The sequence below is a fragment of the Dysidea avara genome, chromosome 4, assembly GCF_963678975.1.
Source record: "Dysidea avara chromosome 4, odDysAvar1.4, whole genome shotgun sequence".
NCBI lineage: Eukaryota > Metazoa > Porifera > Demospongiae > Dictyoceratida > Dysideidae > Dysidea > Dysidea avara.
The window spans coordinates 28,898,718-28,910,822 of record NC_089275.1 but is presented as its reverse complement, the minus strand read 5'-3'; the positions used below and the strand labels follow the sequence as shown (position 1 = coordinate 28,910,822).

Below are 12,105 nucleotides of genomic sequence, written 5' to 3'. Positions count from 1 at the left end.
GAACTGTATGTACAGTGAAACCTCAGTTAGCGGCCACCTCATTAATAAGACCACCTCATTATATTGGCCACCTCTAGTAGATCCCAAATATAGCTAAGCAGTACTTTATGACCTCATTCATAAGGCCACCTTGTTATTCAGGCCAAATTTTTGGTTCCACAGCTGGCCATATTAATGAGGTTTCATTGTACTTATGTGAATTTTTATTTTTCGTAACTTTTCTTCGGGTTTACTGATGGGCACTATGAAGCATTGTTGACTGGTCCGTACATAATGTGGTGACTTGAAGTGCTAAAACAGTATGTAGCATGTCTTGTATGTACATGTAATGTGTTGTAATGTGTCCACACATCCACACATCTTAGAAATAAATATAATTGTATTCTCTATACTCAGTTCCATTGTGCCACTGGGTCATAAGTGGGTTGAGTATGGATCATCCAGGACATTTGGGTCACATTTTGTCCTGGCCAAGTGGATCTCATCCACTGACAGAATATGTGACCGAGCCTGCGATAATAGGGCATGTGGGCACATGATTTTTGCCTACTTTTTCACAATTTCATCACTCATAACTTTTTGTACCATTATGCTATGGCATTGCAATTTTCAGCTCTTAGTAAGCATTTAATTGGCATCATGATGCAAGTTACAGAATGCAAATATACTATTCCAATACTGAGATATGACCTGTGGAGTGATGGGGTGTAGTTTGTGCCCACATGCCCTGTTTTCGCAGGCCCAGTCACATATACAGATCAGATCATGTGTATAAATTACGGTGGAACTTGTTTATTGCCACCTTCACTCAATAAGCAGGTAACAGTGTATAAATTCTCAATTGGAATTGGCTTTTCAAGAGAGGTTGTCTTTCTATACTGGAGGCCATTAAGACAGGTTGTACTGATAGAGTGCACATACTAGAGATGCAACAATATCCTCCACTTAGTGTTGTTTGATAGTGATGCAATGGAGACTATGTATTGTTGCATTTAAATACTATGCTATTATATTGCAACTCTAGCACGTATTTATAACAGGAATGTTTGTTAACTGTTTAGAAATACTGGAGCCACACCCACTCATCTGGATTCTACAAATGGAGTCATACCAACTTGTTGTCATCATACTTACTCGTTACTCCCATTGTGCTTGGATTGGATGCCGTCATGTGAGACTTGCTACCATGGCGGGCAACTGGAAAACATTTCATAGCTATTATATTACAGCCATTATTGTACAATTCTTACATTATTGTTGTGAAAAGTTTTTGGCATTCATGTGTCCTCTGTATGTTGTAATTACATGTATAATTTTTGTGTGGGGGTGCTATAAAATGTAATAATACATGGTGACAATTGGCTAGCTACATGTGCTAATTACTCGCAGCTTGTGTCAAAATCTGGTAACCGCAGTTGTATTGTGTCATTCTTTAAGCCGCGCCCTTAGAGGGACAAATTACATCACGGTGGGGGCGACTAAATTTGTTAAAAACGAACGATGGTATACAGCACCATAGATTATAGCCTTTTTGAGGGCAGCACACTTCTTTGTGGCTTTATGCACTGATTAACTACATAGAGCACCAGTTCATCAATACCCAGTGACCGCAGTTGTGCTCTGCGTCATTTTTTAAATTCCAAGTAAAATTCTTAGGGAGCAAATTACGTGGGGGCGACTAAATTCAAATTTCAAACTAGCCATTCTCAAAAACATATGTTTCAATCTAAACGAAACTTTTAGAACAGTTTAAAGACACATTGCCCTACATGCCAAGCGAGTATTGCAGAAAATAACAATCTGGGTTTTGTATTTGGCCTCAAGGTCGACTGAGGACGACTGAAACTTTGTTTGGTGCTGAAATTACGACTGTAGGATAATCATGTATGGTGAAATCGATGATGTGAATCTTGAGGCGATTGAGTGAATACTGAAGCGATAGCAGGGCAATCAATGTTTGGAATGCACAAAGGAACGCAAGGCATACACCTGCGGTTGCGTCTAACCGCATGCGATAAAAAAAAATAAAATAAAAATGAAACTTCCCCTTTGATGTCGGCAATCTCGATCACGAAACAATCGGCATGGATTTGCTTCACTGCTTGTGTGGTAGTTACTAGTGACACGATGAGGTCAACTCTAGAGTTTCAGAGGGATAGCGTAAGAGGCGGGTGAGTTACAGGACGGCTGAATTTGACAACATTCGTTCCTGTAAAATCCTCACGTAGTGGTCGTGTCATTTATTGTCTGCGGCGCGCGTTTCTGCTTTACTGGCCGTGCGACTCACTACCGTGAGTCTTGATACATGTATGTATTAGTATATGTAATAGGACGGATGGCTGTGGTATTTGGGATTAATAGTGCGAGCATTGTAAACAGGAAGGAGTAAAATAGTACGAGGCGAAGCCGAGCACTATTTCCTTCCTGTTTACAATGCGAGAACTATTAATCCCGAATACCACAGCCATCCGTCCTATTACAAATTAATCCGACAACCATAGCAACTGTTACTAGGCAACAGAAATTCGAAAAATAACCACTGCAAAAGTCCAATCACACTTAGCAACCATTGCCTGGCAACCATTGCTATGGTCTCAAAATGACTTTTACCTCAGCAACGGTTACCTAGCAACCGTTGCTAAGCAACCATATTATGTCATACCTTGGGGGCATCTATCACTATGGTAACAATAGTTGTCAAATTGGACGTTTACTTCTAATATAAACACACCACTCTATTTTAGCCAATCAAATTAGTATTATAGATTTTTGTCGTGGGACCTTGACAAACAAGTGTAATACTAATTCTATTGGCTAATCGCTTGACGTATTTCAATATAATACGTCAAGCTGCTATTGAGAGTATTATACAGTAACACATTCAGTTGTTGGATTATATATATAATTTGTACATTTACTGATAAAATATTTAAAGTACATCTTCTTCATCTTTTCTTCTTCCTGTGATAAAGAAAAAAAGATAGGTTATAAAGTCTCAAAGCCGATAGGCCGGCTTTGGGGTATACAAATGCAAAAAGAAATGAAATCTAATCCAAAACAGCCAAGCTGTTAAAAAAGTGTGCGGCCCTCAAAAAGGCTATGGTGAAAAAAGATGTGAAATCCAAGGTGGTGGCCAAGAAATGGCTGTGATGGTAGGTTAATAGTAAAAATTTTAATAACGCAATTCAGGTGAATTTTGTGGCAAGACCAAGCGGCACCAAATTCACCTGAATTTTCGTTATTAAAATTTTTACCATTAACGTACCATCACAGCCATTTCTTGGCCGCCACCTTGGATTTCACATCTTTTTTCACCATAGCCTTTTTGAGGGCCGCACACTTTTTTACAGCTTGGCTGTTTTGGATTAGATATAATTTACAGACCCAATGTTCAAGCCATGGGGGGTGTATGATGAATTCTGCCTTGTAGAGGTGTTGCAAGCAAACACAAATCTGCTGATAGGTGGTGAGCATATAACATACATTCCTATAGTAGCTGATAATTTTTTATTAGGACAAGGGCAAGTGGAAATTACTGGTCATGCCAAGCAATAATGCTATAGTCAGGGTTACCGAAGATGTGTGTAAAGCACTTATTTGCAAAGCATGCTTTTCTAGGTGATCTTGGGGAATGCCACCATCTTGAAATAGCAACTCTGAGATTGCATCTGGGATCTGGGAGTGTTTTCAGACAGAGATGTAAATATTCAGCTATATTGTTCAATGACTGTTGTATTAGAGTATTTTATTACCTGACTGTTGTATTAGAGTATTTATTGCTTGACTGTTCTATTGGAGTATATCAATCATTCTGTACTTGTCAATGAATAAAACCTGCTATGACCACTGCCATAGTGCCCTGAGGACGACCTATCAACTTGGTTTGCCACTCGTAGAGTAGCTAGATGCTTTGCTAAGGGTTATGAAAGAGATCACAAACATCATACTATTATTTTTATTTCATTACATACAAACACATGCTTACATCATATATAAGCACAAGACGCACACAAAATGTGCAAACACTATACACACATGTTCACAAACATACACCACATATTGGTTGTACTCAAGTTAATATCACATCTCTTGTGAAATGCTCTTGTAGGAGAGATGGTAGTGCCTTTACTTGGTGCTAAAAAGTTATTGCAGAAAAGAAAATTGTGTTGTAGATACTGTTTAGTGCCGGTTAATTACACATGTCACTCCATAGTTAAGCCATGAGGATATCCAAGCAAGTGTCTTTGGTGTTGCGACTGATGTTCCAGGTTAGTTGCATGTGTGTTTAATTTAAGGTTAAGTTCAGTGCCTGCTTGTTCTTTTACAGGTCTCACTTAACCTTGTGTCGTCATGCAGACATCTGAATATTGTGCAAGCTGTGTGGAACAACCCCAACTCATATACACAATCATTGGCAACCACGAACCACATGCATATGTACATTCAAGCAATCTGTTACAAAAGTTGAAAGCCACAACACAAGCTCATACCGGCAAACCATGAACCACATTCCAGCAATTTGTTACAAACTTTGTTGCACCATGGTATGTGCATAATGATCAATTAATGAAAGCCACAACACAAGCTCCATGGTGCATTAATGGAAATAAATAAGTTCCACCTGACTGAAAATTATCACGTGACTTATTTAGGGGATATCCCTTGGAAAGACCCTGCTTAGTAACACTTCAAGTGAAAAGTGAACACACTTGATGCACAATTTATATTATTATTAATGGCAGTCCATGTCTTGAGAGGGAAGTATAATATTATTAAACACTAAAATACATTAAAGTACGAGTACCACATTGTAGAGCCATAACCAAGAACAAGTTCCACTTGACTGACAATGATCACATGGCCTATTTAGGGGAAATCTGTTGGAAAGTCCCTGCAACACCTCAAGTGAATACACGTGATACGCGGTTTATTAATTATTGATGGCAGTCCATGTCTCAGTCTTGAGAGGACTGAAACTGAATACTACTAAATATTTGTAACTGGATTTCAATGGAGCGGCGAAGCGTATTTAACTGATTTGAAACTAAGATACGTAGAGTGTACACCGCTTGAAGAAGAACGTCAAATGGGTATTAAAGAGTCGCCGGCGAGAATACTGATGTACTCAGCTCTTCATGGAGGTTCAGTAACGAAAAGAGGAGTGGAGGTTCAGTAACGAAACAAGGAGTGGATGTTCAGTAACGAAACGAGGAGTGGAGGTTCAGTAATGAAGTGCCACATCTATTCACACTGATTAACCGCGTGTATGTTTTTAGACTGTCAGACGTCTGCACTGACTAGTGCAAGTTCACTGAGACCAAGCTGAAAACTTCTGTGATGGTACCAAGTTGAGTAGCAGCAAATACCAATATTAGGCCACTCCAAATAAATTCTCTGTTTCCCGTCCACCGCCCGCATCTGGTTACTGTCAGCTCTAAATATTCCATTATTCTGTATTCTTCTATTATTTCCCGGTTATTCTTGCATACTGGCAGGCTCAATAAAGCTCACGTGTCAGCAGTGCTATCAAGTCAGCACAAACTTCACGTTTGTGTTAAGTTTTGCAATTTAAAAAGAAAGGAACAAGCCTAAGCATGCTTTTGTGCAGCTTTTTATGGTTGTACCAGGCAAATACTAGCTTGAAAAGCTGCCAATCTTATAATGAAATAATGGAAATGGACCGCCCGCCCGCATGCAAATATGCTTGAGTCCAGGACGGGAAACAGAGAATTTATTTGGAGTGGCCTTATCCCGCTTGAAATTATATCTCATGGATGGATTGTCAACAAGGTGTACTCGTACAGACCAAACAGCTTTCATTGTCACTGTAGTACCAATTTAGAAGTCCTGGAACTAGGTGGAAGAAGTAAGGTAATCTACATGATGCTTGTACAAAAAAAATACTCTTTCACATTGCATATATACTGGTTTTTATGTACAGTGAAACCTGTCTACTCAGGACACTGTGTAGTAAGATCACTGCTGGGCCAACTTGTGAATCCTCAAACGTATTACCTCAAGGGTGTGATGAATTTTCAGTTCCTCAAATCTGTCATTTACGTAAAAAGTGACAGATTTTTAGCTGTATTGTATTTAATGCCCGCCTGTCAATTTTACAGGTACAGGGTACTTGGTCATAGCATGCGGTTCTCTTACTAGCAGTGCTACATACATAACTTGGCTATAGCTGCTCTAAACTTGGCAACTAAGATCAAGGTTTGGGGGGTAAGTAGACAAAGGAATTTTATAATGTTATGTGTGTTCTTTAGTTCTCAATTGTCAAGTGTACGTGGACTGTACCCAGTAGAAACCATCTTGCAAGAACCTGCAAGATCCTGCAAGTTCTTGCAAGAATTTATAGTTGCAAGAATTTCTCGTCAAATTCTTGCAAGAGTAGTTAAAATCTTGCAAGAAAATATGACTGCAGGAATATCCAGTGCAAGAATTACTCTATTCTTGCAAGAACATAAAAATCTTGCAAGGACTATACAGATTCTTGCAAACCTTCTTACTTGAATTTAATTATATATATATATACACTTGAAAGAATTAATGTACTTTGGGGAAAATGATTTACATACTATGATGACTATCTGCCGAATTGAGGAAAGTTCTGGATTAGTAGCTAGCTACCCCTGGAGCCAGTAGTTCATGGAGAGTACAAAGATATCCAAGTAACAGCATGTTATAGCAATACATTTTACAGGTAGCTTCAGTACAGGTAGTTGTCATTCATGTTTTTTTTCTTTCTTTCAGTGTTTATAGCTATACAAGACTGATAACACCATGCCAAGAGCCTGACAGAAGTCACAGAGTCACCAGAAGGATAAGCTGTTGCAGAAAAATACCGAAATGCATTTCAAATTATTAAATACAATATTCTATAATAAGCGCGTTATTTAGAGTAAAGAATATTACCATAGAAACGGCTTCTTTAGCAACGGTGTCGAGTGGAGTAGTGAAGAAAGCATTATTTTATCAGTGAAATTCTTGATCTAAAAGGTGACATTTAAGTTTTTACTCGTATTTTGAATGATTGCTGGCCGGTTTCTTCCAGTGGGAGTTATTTTCGAGCTGTGACATCGTGACTATTTACATCATAAAGCGGCTCTAGCGGAAGTCGCCGTTACTTGTAGTATGGCACCTTATTGTGACATGGCAAAGGAAGTTTAAAGACTGAGAGGAAAAGTGCAGTATTAGTGCGAGCTGGTTGTGACGGCTACGAGTAGTGGCCGGTCTTTCAGCCCGCTATGGTGCAAACTACATGATGGTACCCTACAACACTGCAACCGTAGTTTTCTAGCGTGAAGGCGAAGAAACTGGGAATTTATCGACGTGTGAGAACATGCGTCTCCGAAGTTCCATCACTATGCAGAGCCGTCTAGGCAGTAAAGTCAGTGATGTCTTGCTTAAATTATCTGGTAAGCTAGTTTGTATCATTGGCATATTCCGGTGTGACTAGTATCTATATTATACTGTAGGTTACCAAGTCACTATAGAACAATAATATTTTTTCATACAGAAAGATAGCTACAATACAATACCCATCATAGTAGGCGGTTAGCTACATCTTGCCACTTCCAAGTTGGCTCTTGCTCTGCTTATCCTGTAAGGAGATAATGTGTAGTTGACATAAGTGAGCATTTAAATGTTTATTAGTATGGATGCCTCAACGTCACTGAGAATACCCATAAAGTTGAGAGCATTAACACTGTACATAAGGTTGTAAACAAGATAATGCAGGCAATCATCCAATCAGTTGACCTCAACAACGAAATGATGTGCTCCAGGTAGTGACTATACTGTTTTATATATGATTGCAACTACATATTACAGGTTACCTAATACAGCATGTAGTGGGGAATTCAAAACCGAAATAGCATTGACGACAACTGTATGTGACATATTTTCAATGGATAAACATAGGTAACAAACTATATAGTGGTGGAACATTCCTTAAATGTGTTGTTTTCTACGATAGCTGGGAATCAAGTTCTGTACAACAATCAAGAGTTAAATACAACAGCTTGGAGCAAGAGTCATGTCCATTTACAAAATTATGTTCAGCTTCTAATAAATGTTTTCATATTCATTGATTATCGAATTATAAGTGGCCAGCTATAGGATGCATGCGTAAATTAGCTAATGATGGTCTTGCAAGACATGCAAGAAACCGAATTGCATTAAACTTTCTTGCAAGAATAGATTTGTAAAATCTTGCAAGAAAAGATATGCCAGAAAATTTCACAAGATCTTGCAAGAATCTTGCAGGACTATGCAGGATTCTTGCAAGAAAAGGTCCTTTTTTATTGCAAGAATGAGAATCCTGCAGGATTTACAGAAATCTTACAAGACTTTTGCAAGAATCTTGCAAGACTTACATGCGCAGATCCTGCAGGATCTTGCAAGATGGTTTCTACTGGGTAGTAACAAAGGACATTGTGGATCTTCAGGTCAGTCTGTGTGAATACTAAGAAATTTTTGTATTACCTCAAGGGTGTGATGAATTTTCAGATCCCCAAATCTGTCATTTGTGTAAAAAGTGACAGATTTTTAGCTGTATTGTATTTAATGCCGTCAATTTTACAGATACAGGGTACTTGGTCATAGCATGCAGTTCTCTCACTAGCAGTGGTACACACGTAAAGATCAAAGTTCGGGGGAGTAAGTTTATATAGACAGAGGAATTATATAATGTTATGTGTGTTCTTTAGTTCTCAATTGTCAAGTGTACTTGGACGATGAGGCCTGGTAAGATCTTGGCATTATATCTCAGTTGATTACAATCTTCTGAATTTCCAGGATGAGGCGTACAGTTGTGATGGGACTAACTATCCCATTTTATTGTCAGAATTTTATTGTTAATGTCACAAACAATTAATGTGATATATTTTGTTATGTAACATGTGTATTAATTAAATGACATGCATGACGAAAGCCACAGTGGGAGTGACTACTTGCTGTTAGGGTGGATAATGCTATGTAACAAGCTGGTTTGAGCACCACCAGAACACATAAGTTATTTTAATACACCATGTGTGGTGTGACAAGAATTATGCTTGGAACACCTTCTCTAGTTACGCTACGTTCTTGACACTTTCACACTTGTTTATAAGACATCTACCAATTATCAATGCACGCATGAGGCATGGCACTAAATGGAGATTAAAAGATTTCTGCTTAAAACACCTTCCCTAGGGAACTTACGGTTCTACACGCTTTTACAACTTGTTTATCAGACATTAGGGCTTGTGTACACATCGTGTCTTTAAAAGTTATTGTAAGGATTAGAGGTTTGATCGAAGAAAATACGCGTATGAACAAACCAGGATTAGATAATGTCAGTGCTAGATGGACTGTACAAACATGGGTAAGTTGACTGGTATAAGGTGACGCTAGGTGTAACACAAGGTTGAGAAATAAAGCGAAATATGTCTAAATACGAGTTTTAATACAGTCCGCACCGGTCGCAAGAAAACTACTACTACTACGAAAATAATTTTTTTATTACATAACACAATACAAACCTATTGAGAGATGTTGCGTAAATCAGGGCTAATATTGTGAAACCGTCCCTACACGAAAATAACTCACAGTAGTGGCCGTGCGCTTTGTAGTTTCTTGGCCGCGCGCCTCACTACCGTGAGTCTTGATATACCCCATACAAAAACAGCTTGGCTATACAAAAAAAATGTGTCCACAAAACTAGAAGCAACTGGCAACTAAAGGAGCTAATATCTGGTGAGGCCAAGAAATGAATGTCAATATATACTGGAAACTAAGTATAATTTACAATAATCTTGGCCCTTTATCATTCACTTGTGCAGTCTGACTGTATTCTTAATTAATTCACTGTAAATCTAATAGGCTAGTACCTTTCTCAATAGTCCAGCATTGTATATAGCGGCTAAATTACTAGCCAATTAGAGTTACAGGGAATTAAATAGGAATGCAGCAAGACTGTACGAGTCAATGATAAAAGACCAAATTTTTATAAATTATAGCGAGTTATTTGCCAGTATTTCTTGGCCTCACCCAAATATTAGCTCCTTTAAGTTGTCAGTTACTTTTAGTTTGATGGGGACGTCACTTTTGTACAGCCAAACTATTTTTGCATGGGGTACATTGCTGTATTACAAATCAGATATCACTCTGACTTTTCTAGGCATGTGGTGCACAACTGATCAGTAAGACCATTCTATGGGGATACACTATAAAACAACAAGATAGCAGAAATTTAAACATTAAAGTAAAACGGTCTTTATAAAGAGGTGGTTTTTGTTAGAAGGTGGTCTTTATAAAGAGGTGACCACCAATTGAAATTACCAAAGTACCATTCCATTCCACTGAATCCAGACACCCACTAGTAAAGCCAATGCTGTGGGATTGTATACTTACCTCAATTCCAAGTTGCTAGTCAGACAGGGCTCCAACCATCACTGTTTATTATTGTGGTTACCACAAAACATAAACAAATTACCTAAGTATATTTGACACCAGCCCTCCAGTGGTAATGTAGCTGCTGAACAAACAATTTCTGATTACAGTAAAAAAACCAGCTATTTTTCAGATTCTACTGATTACCGGTCTGATTATCAGTACAACTCTAGTAGCGGCTCTGTTGCACTCTGCCCCTCCCGAGGCCACCTCTTTGAGAGAAGCTCCTTTGAAAAAGCAGTCTATTCCATAGTCAGAAGAAGCACTGCTTCGCTTCAGCATATGGATGGCATCAACACAGCACTTGATATTTTCCTCCTCTATTCTTTAACCAAAGAGATATGGGGCAGCTTTAGAGAAGTCAGCATTCTTGGCGAGGGACTGCACATCTGGGTTCAGCTTCTTCAGAATCTTAGCTCTGCGAAGTTGGCTGAAATGTGCCCTAGTGTTTCCCAGAAACAGCAAGGCTTGTTGAATGGCTGTGCTCATGCGATCAACATCCGGTTCCTCAGATGAGAGTTCCTCAAACACCACCACTAGTGGATGGATAGCATCTAGCATTAAATTCTGGAGAAGTGACCATTGGCTGTCCTCATCAACTGCTTCCTTCTTTAAAACATTTTCTACAATCGAGTCCAGCTTGGGACAACAGATGATGTCACAATCAGGCATGTCAAATCTGTTTTCCCATGACACCCAGACTTTGTTCTCCGCTGGTTTTTTCAAGGCAAACAACACATCCACATTGAGAAAGTCTCTGGTGGGTGCTTCTATGAGGTAAGTGTTGCTTGTCCCAGGCTGTTTTTCCCTAGTTCTTCGGTCTTCTTTCTGGGACACTTCTAATTCATTGACCCTGTGTGGGTCAACCACACCATGGACCGTTTGTGGGTCCACACCACTGTCAATCAGTCACTTTGTGTGACAGAGCTAGTTGGGTAGATAGCCTTAACCAGCACGGTAATTGAAGACGTCATCTGTTTCATACCCTCTGCTAGTTCAGTGAGTTTAGTCTGTACGCCACAAAGTACACCATCCACGGGTAGCTCGACGTTACCATTATCTTCGGTAGACATCCCTGTTGGTCCTACTAGACTGAAATACACTAGTACGCTTATAAGAACTGAAGCTAGGAAAAAAGCTAACTGGTGATCTTAGGCAGGGAATATATAGGGTGGACATTTTAACACTTTTTTTGTTACTGTGTATGTTCTATTGACACTTTTCTTTGATGTATGCTTATAAGAGCTGTTGTAAATAAGGAAATGAAGCAATGTAAAGTTGATATGGGAACCAAATTTTTCGAAATAAGCTAATTAATTTTGTTTTTATAATTATTTTTAAATTTTGTTTTTCTCAATACACATGCTTGTGCAAACAAGTCAGGTTTTTGCTGAGACAGATATAAATAAGTACCTGTAATTTATTTTCAGAATAGCATTGCTTTGCTCTTCCTGCTGTCTACCCTAAAGTATTTAGCAGATAAGGCTGAAACTTTTAACAGACTATTGGATTTTCCCTCTAGACAACAAAGAAGTCATAAAATGAAGTTCAAGAAAAATGTAAACTATTTAGTTGTGTTTAACTCAGCAGGCCACAATTCACTTTATGATGTAGGAGGAGAGGAATGCCTGAGTAACAGCCATAAAATGAAAACCAATTGACCATTCA

The 12,105-nt window shown here is 38.7% G+C and overlaps 1 long non-coding RNA gene across 3 annotated transcripts; it reads left to right on the top strand.

Moving 5' to 3' along the window:
- The first annotated feature begins 6,616 nt into the window (after positions 1 to 6,616).
- On the top strand, positions 6,617 to 8,102 carry LOC136254045 (uncharacterized). 3 transcript variants are annotated; one of them, XR_010700268.1, is made up of 5 exons: positions 6,617 to 7,421; positions 7,482 to 7,608; positions 7,660 to 7,790; positions 7,837 to 7,926; positions 7,982 to 8,102. It is a non-coding gene; the product is annotated as an uncharacterized lncRNA (long non-coding RNA). The 3 variants fall into 3 exon arrangements; XR_010700267.1 differs by having other exon boundaries at positions 6,644 to 6,706; positions 6,757 to 7,608; XR_010700266.1 differs by having other exon boundaries at positions 6,617 to 7,608.
- Positions 8,103 to 12,105: the final 4,003 nt, after the last annotated feature.